The sequence below is a fragment of the Ovis aries genome, chromosome Y, assembly GCF_016772045.2.
Source record: "Ovis aries strain OAR_USU_Benz2616 breed Rambouillet chromosome Y, ARS-UI_Ramb_v3.0, whole genome shotgun sequence".
NCBI classification, from domain to species: domain Eukaryota; kingdom Metazoa; phylum Chordata; class Mammalia; order Artiodactyla; family Bovidae; genus Ovis; species Ovis aries.
In genome coordinates this window covers 22,763,337-22,771,191 of record NC_082741.1, presented here as the reverse complement: position 1 = coordinate 22,771,191, position 7,855 = coordinate 22,763,337, and the positions used below count along the sequence as shown (strand labels likewise).

Here is a 7,855-nt window from a genome sequence, read left to right as displayed (position 1 = left end):
GTGTACACAGTAACATCGCTGAGGGGAAACCTGTCCATATGCAGAAGTACAGCTTTCTTTTCCAGGAATGTGAATTTTGGTAAGCGCTCAAATTTCTACACACACATGTGCACAAATATATTGGTGAATACAGTTACATCGCTGAGAGGAAACCTGTCCATATGCAGAAGTACAAGCATGCTTTTCCAGGAACATAAATTTTGGTAAGCACTCAAATTTCTGCATGCACATGTGCACAAACATGCACGTGTACTCAGTAACATCCCTGAGAGGAAACTTGTCCATATGCAGAAGTACAAGCTTTCTTTTCAGGAACATTAATTTTGGTAAGCACTCAAATTTCTATGTGCACATGTGCACAAATATATGCGTGTACACAGTAAGATCGCTGAGGGGTAACCTGTCCATATGCAGAAGTACAAGCTTTCTTTTCCAGGAACTTGAATTTTAATAAGCACTCAAATTTCTGCACGCACATGTGCACAAACATGCACGTGTACTCAGTAACATCCCTGAGAGGAAACCTGCCATATGCAGAAGTACAAGCTTTCTTTTCCAGGAACATTAATTTTGGTAAGCACTCAAATTTCTACACACACGTGCACAAATAGATGGGTGAATACAGTTACATCGCTGAGACAAAACCTGTCCATATGCAGAAGTGCAAGCTTTCCTTCCCAGGACATTGAATTTTGGTAAGCACTCAAATTTCTACGTGCACATGTGCACAAGTATATGCGTGTACACAGTAACATCGCTGAGAGGAAACCTGTCCATATGCAGAAGTACAAGCTTTCTTTCCAGGACCTTGAATTTTGGTAAGCACTAAAATTTCTACGTGCACATGTGCACAAAAATATGCGTGTACACAGTAACATCGCTGAGAGGAAACTTGTCTATATGCTGAAGTACAAGCTTTCTTTTTGAGGAACATGAATGAGACCTGGTGACTAGGACCTCCTGTTGAGTGATCAAAAGGGGAATTTGATTCATTCCGTCCCCTTTCCCATTTGGTGTCCGTGAACAATGGAGATCAACGTGGCAAATGGTGGGGTTTTTCCCTACTTCCCTAGCATCTGGCCAGCAACAGCCTGTCCTGGTGATGCTGTGCATGGCTGGGACGTTGCAGCCACCAGTGGCCACACCAGGCGAAGATGCCACCCTCTTCAGAGTGGAGGCAGGAGAGGACAGCGAGGCCCAGGTGGACGGAGTCGTGGCAGGGATCAGACGGGGTTTCCAGCTGCTTGCAGAGGACATCACTGAGGATGTGGAGGTTGTGCCAGATGAATGACAGAAACAGGGGTCCTCCCTGGAGCTGGAGGAGAAGACATTGGAGGAGCAGTGCCAGGAAAGGCCTGGAGGCCCGAGTGAGCTCCCGGCACTAGATGTGATGCAGGCACTGGCGACCTTGTAAGTGGAACTTAGCTCTAAGCCTGAGAAAACCTGCAGGGCCTACGTTTGGTTCATGTGCAAGAGTCATGAGAGGAGGAAGCGTGACTTGGCTCAGAAGAGTGCCAACATCCAGGGCATCCCTGGCTTCTGGGCCAACGTGGTATCCTTTCTGCTACTCGTTGTGGTCCAGTGCTCAGGAGGAGGGGGAGGTGCAGAGGCAGGAGCAGGAGGAGGGGTGGAGGCGAGGGGGCAGAATGGTGGACCCTGAAGGAAGTGTGGTACTGGGCAATAGGCAGGCTCCACAGGCACAGCTGAGTAGAGTCCGGGCAGGGCCACACCTGTAAGTGTCGCAGCCATGACTCTGTGTGTCTCCTTCAGGCCTGCATCTGAGGAGGATTAGCCTCTGAGTCAGAAATGACCAGAGACAGTACATGAGAGCCACCTTAGCTGACAGTTATTGTTGTAAAGGTGAATGATTCCAAAAATAACTGAGATATGGGAGTCACACACACAAGCGCGCGCGCAGACACACACACATACACAAACCCACAGAACATATGTAGACATACTTTCTGATCCCCGTTATCTCACTGAGTGAGCAACTTCTGAGTGGAATCACAGTGGTACAGCAAGGATGCCTGGCAGAAAGGAGAGGCAGGAATAAAGTGTCTGGGGGTGACCAGTGAGAGTTCAGAAGATCTGAGACACAGAACAGGTTGCAGTCCCAGACACAGAAGCCACAGTGGGTGACCCCACAGCCCTTTGAACACCCTGATACAAGGGCCTTTCCATCCTTCCCAAGTGCCAGGCATACTTTCTCTGACCTTACCATGAGCATGAGCACTACTGAGTTCCAGGGCAAGATGCGCTGCAGGCACTGGCTGCCCTGCTGCTGGAACTGAGCTCTGAGCATAAGAAGAACTGCAGGGCCTACTTCCAGTTCATGTGCAAGAACCATCAGAGGAGGAAGCCTGACTTGGCTTGGAGGATCGCCATCACCTGGGGCATCCCTTGCTTCTGGGCCGTAGCTGTATCCTTTCTGCTGCTCTTTGAAGTCTGCTGCTCAGGAAGAGGAGGCGGCGCAGGAACCTTTTCCCTGCTCCCTATCCTGACAGGTGCTGTTGCGGAGCCATCCATCGTCCCACTGCAAGTTGATATTTTCCTTTCAGGACCCCCCTACTTCTTGAACACAGTGACCACTAAGTAGAATTACCTTGACATCACTTGTGAAACGTGGTTCCTGGGGTGATGAGTGTGGGTGTGCAAGGTTGTGGAGTGTCGACCTGTGGGATCCACACCCATCTCCCGTCTCTCTGTAGGGCATAGGGCACGTTGTTCCACTCCTGTCCACTGGTTCTGGGACTTTGAACGGGGAGCATCCAGCCGCAGCGTGGACACCAGGAGCCTTAACTTTCTCAGCTGGTTGTCAGGTCACAACTGCTCAGAGTCGAACAGGATTGCTGAGGTGTGGTTGCTTTGGGCCTGAACACAGTTAGCAATTCACTTTGGGATTCTTGGCTGCTGGCTCACCTTGCTCGTATTGCCAGCGGATTGTCGGCCAAGATGTGTGGGATGATCGCCTGAAGTAGTACCCTGGGCAGGAAGGTTCTTCCATGAGAGTAACTGACAGAAACGTGTGGAGATGGGGTCTGAAGGTGGGCCCTGAAGGGACACTCATGTGATACTACAGGGACACTGTCCTTTCCCAAATGGGGATGCTCAGACTCATGCAAACTGGCTATGGAGCCTGAGTTTGGGTCGTGCTTGTAGCAGGTGACCTCCTGAGACTGTTTATTTGGGGACTTGGTGTGTCCGTGAGTGAAGCAAGTCTCCATCAAATCAGCTGAGGTGGCAGCACCAGAGTCCAGGTGATACTTCTAGAGGCAGTGTGTATTAAGTATCTTTGTCAGAATCATCCTTTGTGGGTCCTTTCATCCCCTGGCCTCCTGCTGCTCACTGAGTTTGAGATTGCCTGGGCACTTCACTCCCGCCCCTTACCCAGGGAAGGCCTATCATTGAAAAGCTGTCCTCTCCGGGGTCCCAGTGCACCTGTGTGCTGACTTTGGGATCTTCTGTGAATTTCCACATTCACCACTCAGTGTCTCACAACCACCAAACATGCTGCGCTGGAAGCGGCTTCAGGCTGCCTTGGGAACATACGGAAGAGTTCGTGGAGAAGGTGAACAGGGAGCCCCAAGGGCAGGACATGGTGCCTACTGTCGCCATCCCCGACATTGCTGGCCTCGGTCGTCTTCACCTCCTGAAACACCTATGCTCGTTGTTTGCATTTGTGTCCCCGTGCTGAGCATGTGTGTGTATACACACGTGTGCTTATTTATGCTGGCTGTGATTGTGTGTGTGTGTGTGTGTGTGTGTGTGTGTGTGTGTGTGTGTCCGGCCCAGGGCAGAGGCAGAGATGAAGGTGGCAGGAGAGGAGGTGCTGAGCAACCAGAAGAGGAGTCATGAGGCGACCAGGCTGAAGGTGGTCTGTCGCCTCATCTCTGCATTGACCCTGCCCAGGATGGGAACAAGGAAAGGATGGCGAGTGATAACTCCAGACTGTGGCTCCAGATATCTGCAATTAGACCAGATACAAAACACGCTCATCAGTTCTACCGTGTTGTTGTGTGTGCTTGGATCAGGAAGAGGGTTTCATGGTCTAAGGATTCACACAGAGCAAATCACGTGGGGTGAGGCTTTGAAACCACTGCCTGTGGAGCCCTCCGTGTGAGGGGCCATGGGCTGGCCTCTGGAAATGAGGGACGTGGCTATGGCAAGATCTGGGATGGTGAGGCTAAGGTCCTGCCGAGATGGGCAGAGAGCTGAAGGAGAAAGAGTCATAGATTGCCTGCTGCACTGGAGATTGTTCCACACACATGTGAAAAGGAGAACTGGGAAGGTCCTGGGCCAGTGCTGCCCAGATCAGCCCAGCAGCCAGCACACGCCCTCCCTGAGTGTGGCACACACTGGCACGATATGACACAAAACATGAGATGCACTAAAGTATGCTGTATCTGCCAACCACAGGCATCCTAGGAGAGACATGGTCTGTAAGCAAGGCATGCCTCCAGGCACTTCCAGCCTGCCTCGCTGGCAGTGCCCAAAGCCGAGAAATGTGCAAGTGGGTTTCCCTGTGTGACCCTATCCGGGATATGCCTGTGAGGGAGGGAACAGAGAAAAGACAAGGGCGGTGGGTAAACTGCATGTCCTAAGGGACCTCAGGGGAGTGCAGACAGAGAAGCCCCTGGGGCAGTTCAGGGCCTGCTGGTTTTCAGGGTCCAGACTCTAGGCAGTAGCGGTCCTGCCAAAGATACCCCATGGTCTGTGCTGAAAGTTCTGATATGAATTCCTCCTTTTCTTTGGGGTCTTGCCCCTGGCTTGGGGGCCTGAGTGTCAAAGGTGCACGTCTGTACCTGAAGGAGGATTCTGGTAGTCTTGCTGGAGCAGAATCTCTGATTGCGTTGTAGGGGATCTGCACCCAGGTGACACAGGGATGCTGCCTTCCAGGTGACCGTCTTGGATATCCCTGGGCCCAACCGCGCACTGGCTTCCTTGGCACGGGTGCTGTGTAGGGAAGCAGGGATGCGTGACTGTAGGGAGTCCTACCTGGGCCTAATGAGAGCAACTGAAAGAGAGCCTTGGCATTTAGCAAATCACTGAGGCATGGGTGGTTCAAGCCCTCTTGGTCCATTTGAGATAGTAACGCTGCTTTCTGTCCAACGGAGGCATTAGCTCTGGGCCCAGAACCTGCAGGTTCCCCAGGGCATCATCTGTTGGGGGACTCCCATGTGCATGGGTAATGTTAAACAGAAAGGAAGACGTGTAGGGATGCCACCTTACTTTGATGGCCTCCGGTTCCATTCTTGGTATCGGAAGAGACACTGCATCCATGTGTACCTTCTTCACAACCTTGGATCAGAACCAGGCCTGTCACAGTCTCCGGGGGCTTTTGGAGGCTCAGGCGTTTCTGGCCTTTTCCTGCCACATGGAGAGAGCACATCGGGGCACAGGTAGATGGTGCACACAGAACGCTCCACAGATAGGAAGAACAGGGGGCCTCATTCAGAATGCTGGGGGCTGTAACGGGTGGTAGGCTACCAAGAGGGGCACAACATTGACACGGAATGACCTAGACAGGTGCACACCGAGAAAGCAGTTCTTCAAGTCAGCTGAGCTCAGAGGTCCTTGTTTTCTGGTCCCCTGAAGGAATGCACAGTCAATGGATCAGGCCAACGTGACTGGTACTGTGAAGCTGTCCAAGGTGATGGGAGAATGCAGAAGGCAGGCACATGTTATACAGCTGTTCATGGCAAGAACTTCCAATGCTGCCTGCTGCTCTGCAGGCCAGTCCCTATCAATAGCAAATGCCAAGGTTTTGGAACCTTTGAGGATAAGGCACAGAGTTAGAAGTGTAACATGACATAATCGATGAGCAAGTGAAAAAACAAGGACAGAAATGTGGATGCTTACCAACATTCATGTTCCTGGAAAAGAAAACTTGTACTTCGGAATATGGACAAGTTTCCTCTCAGCGATCTTACTGTGTGCATGCATATATTTGTGCACATGTGCACATAGAAATTTGAGTGCTTACCAAAACTAATGTCCCTGGAAAAGAAAGCTTGTACTTCTGCATATGGACAAGTTTCCTCCCAGGGATGTTACTGAGTACACGTGCATGTTTGTGCACATGTGCGTGCAGAAATTTGAGTGTCTACCAAAATTCAAGTTCCTGGAAAGGAAAGCTTTACTTCTGCATATGGACAGGTTTCCCCTCAGCGATGTTACTGTGTACACATGTATGTTTCTGCACATGTGCGTGTAGTAATCCCTGCCAGTTCACTTGTGAGTATGAACTACTGCAACTGACCTAGCCAGGTGATAGAAGTTGGATAGCGAAACCATGAAGTTCTTAGGGAACGGTACAGAGTCTCTGGCCAGCAGAAGCACTGAAGCCAGGGAATCGCTCCCCGTTTGCTCACTAAGAAAACACGTTCTAAGTAGAATCACAGTCGTGCACCTAGGATGCTTGGCAGAAAGGAGAGGCAGGAGGAAAGAGTCTGGGGATTGTGAAGACGAAAGTCGACTACATCTGCAGTATTATGAAAAGTAGAAAATGCACCTAATGAGCTGGGAGAACAAACTGTACTTAATTGAGTTATCTAAGAGGATTTCCATCCAAACAGCCAAAAGTGCCTCCTGGTTTCTTCTTGCTGCCTGTAGTAAAACATGAAGGGAATTTTTTTTTTTTAATGTTTAAGATAAAGATTATTAAAACAGGGGACAAAACTTGCTGATTTGGGAAGTTTCCAGTCTTTTAAGATGACATTAATAAAATAATAAATTTTCCCTGAAAGAACAAGCAAGGCAGACAAGGGAATTCACAAAGGGCAGTAACAAAATAGTAATCTTGACACATCTTCAATATATTTGTAAAGAAAACAAAGTGTCATTGTGTGAACAAAATATAGAGGTATCAAAAGAAAAACAGAGGAAGCTCCTGAAAGAACTCAACTCACTATTAACTATCTTTGATTTGCAGGCACAGAAACTGACTCATGTTAATTCAAAGAAGCAAAGCCCTGATGTTATTATCTCTTCTTTTTTCCTTTTTTCTTTTTCTTTTTTTGTGAAAAGTTAGGAAATTTAGGCTGGAGAGGGAAGAAGAGGATAGAGACTTCAAGTGCCTTTAAGGAGGAGGAGGAAAGGGAGGGGGTTGGAGATTTGATTGTGTTATTTGAACAGCATTGGTGAAGCTCAAACAAGGGAGGTAGCAAGCCATGCAGGCCTGCGGGAAGAGCATTTCCAGAAGAACAGCACTTGCAGTCTTGGGATCGGGAAGAAATGGAATTTGATGGGGGAAAACCAAGGCCAGTGTTGTCAAAAAGAGTACATTAGTGGGGAAAAAAGTAGAGTAGAAGACAGAGAATGGAAGAGAGGAAGCAGTCAGGGACCATATTGCAGGAACCTTTTAATTTGGCAATAAATACAACTTGTAGTCCTTAGGAGCATACTTCACAGCAACTAACAGCAACAGTGTTGATAATACTAAGCAACAATAAAAGCACGTAACTAAAACATTTCGTATTTTTTACTATAGAAATCGAGGAAAGGAGATACAAATGCAATAGTCTGCATATTTATTTATACAGAGAGTTTTCACCTGAGACCAGAACACACACACACTCTTTACACAACTAAAAGTGGTTTCAGCTGACACTTAGCAAAGTGCTTTGGCCCAAATAAACTAACCAGAAAGGCCTAGTAAAGAATTCAAAGTGCAAATAAATCAATCAGGCTCTGAGTAAATAAACACAATTTATTTGAATTTGAATTTACACTCACGAAATTACCTAAAATGGAGACAACAGATTCACTACAGCTTCATCATCTGTAGTCCTTCCTCTTCAGTTCTGAGAAGGATGCTAACCGCTTGGTGATGATCTCTTTCCAGCATTTTGTG

General features: G+C 48.6%; 1 pseudogene; it reads left to right on the top strand.

The window, feature by feature from the left end:
* Positions 1-1,138: 1,138 nt before the first annotated feature.
* Positions 1,139-3,005, top strand: LOC132659041 (testis-specific Y-encoded protein 1-like; annotated as a pseudogene).
* The last annotated feature ends 4,850 nt before the right edge of the window (positions 3,006-7,855 follow it).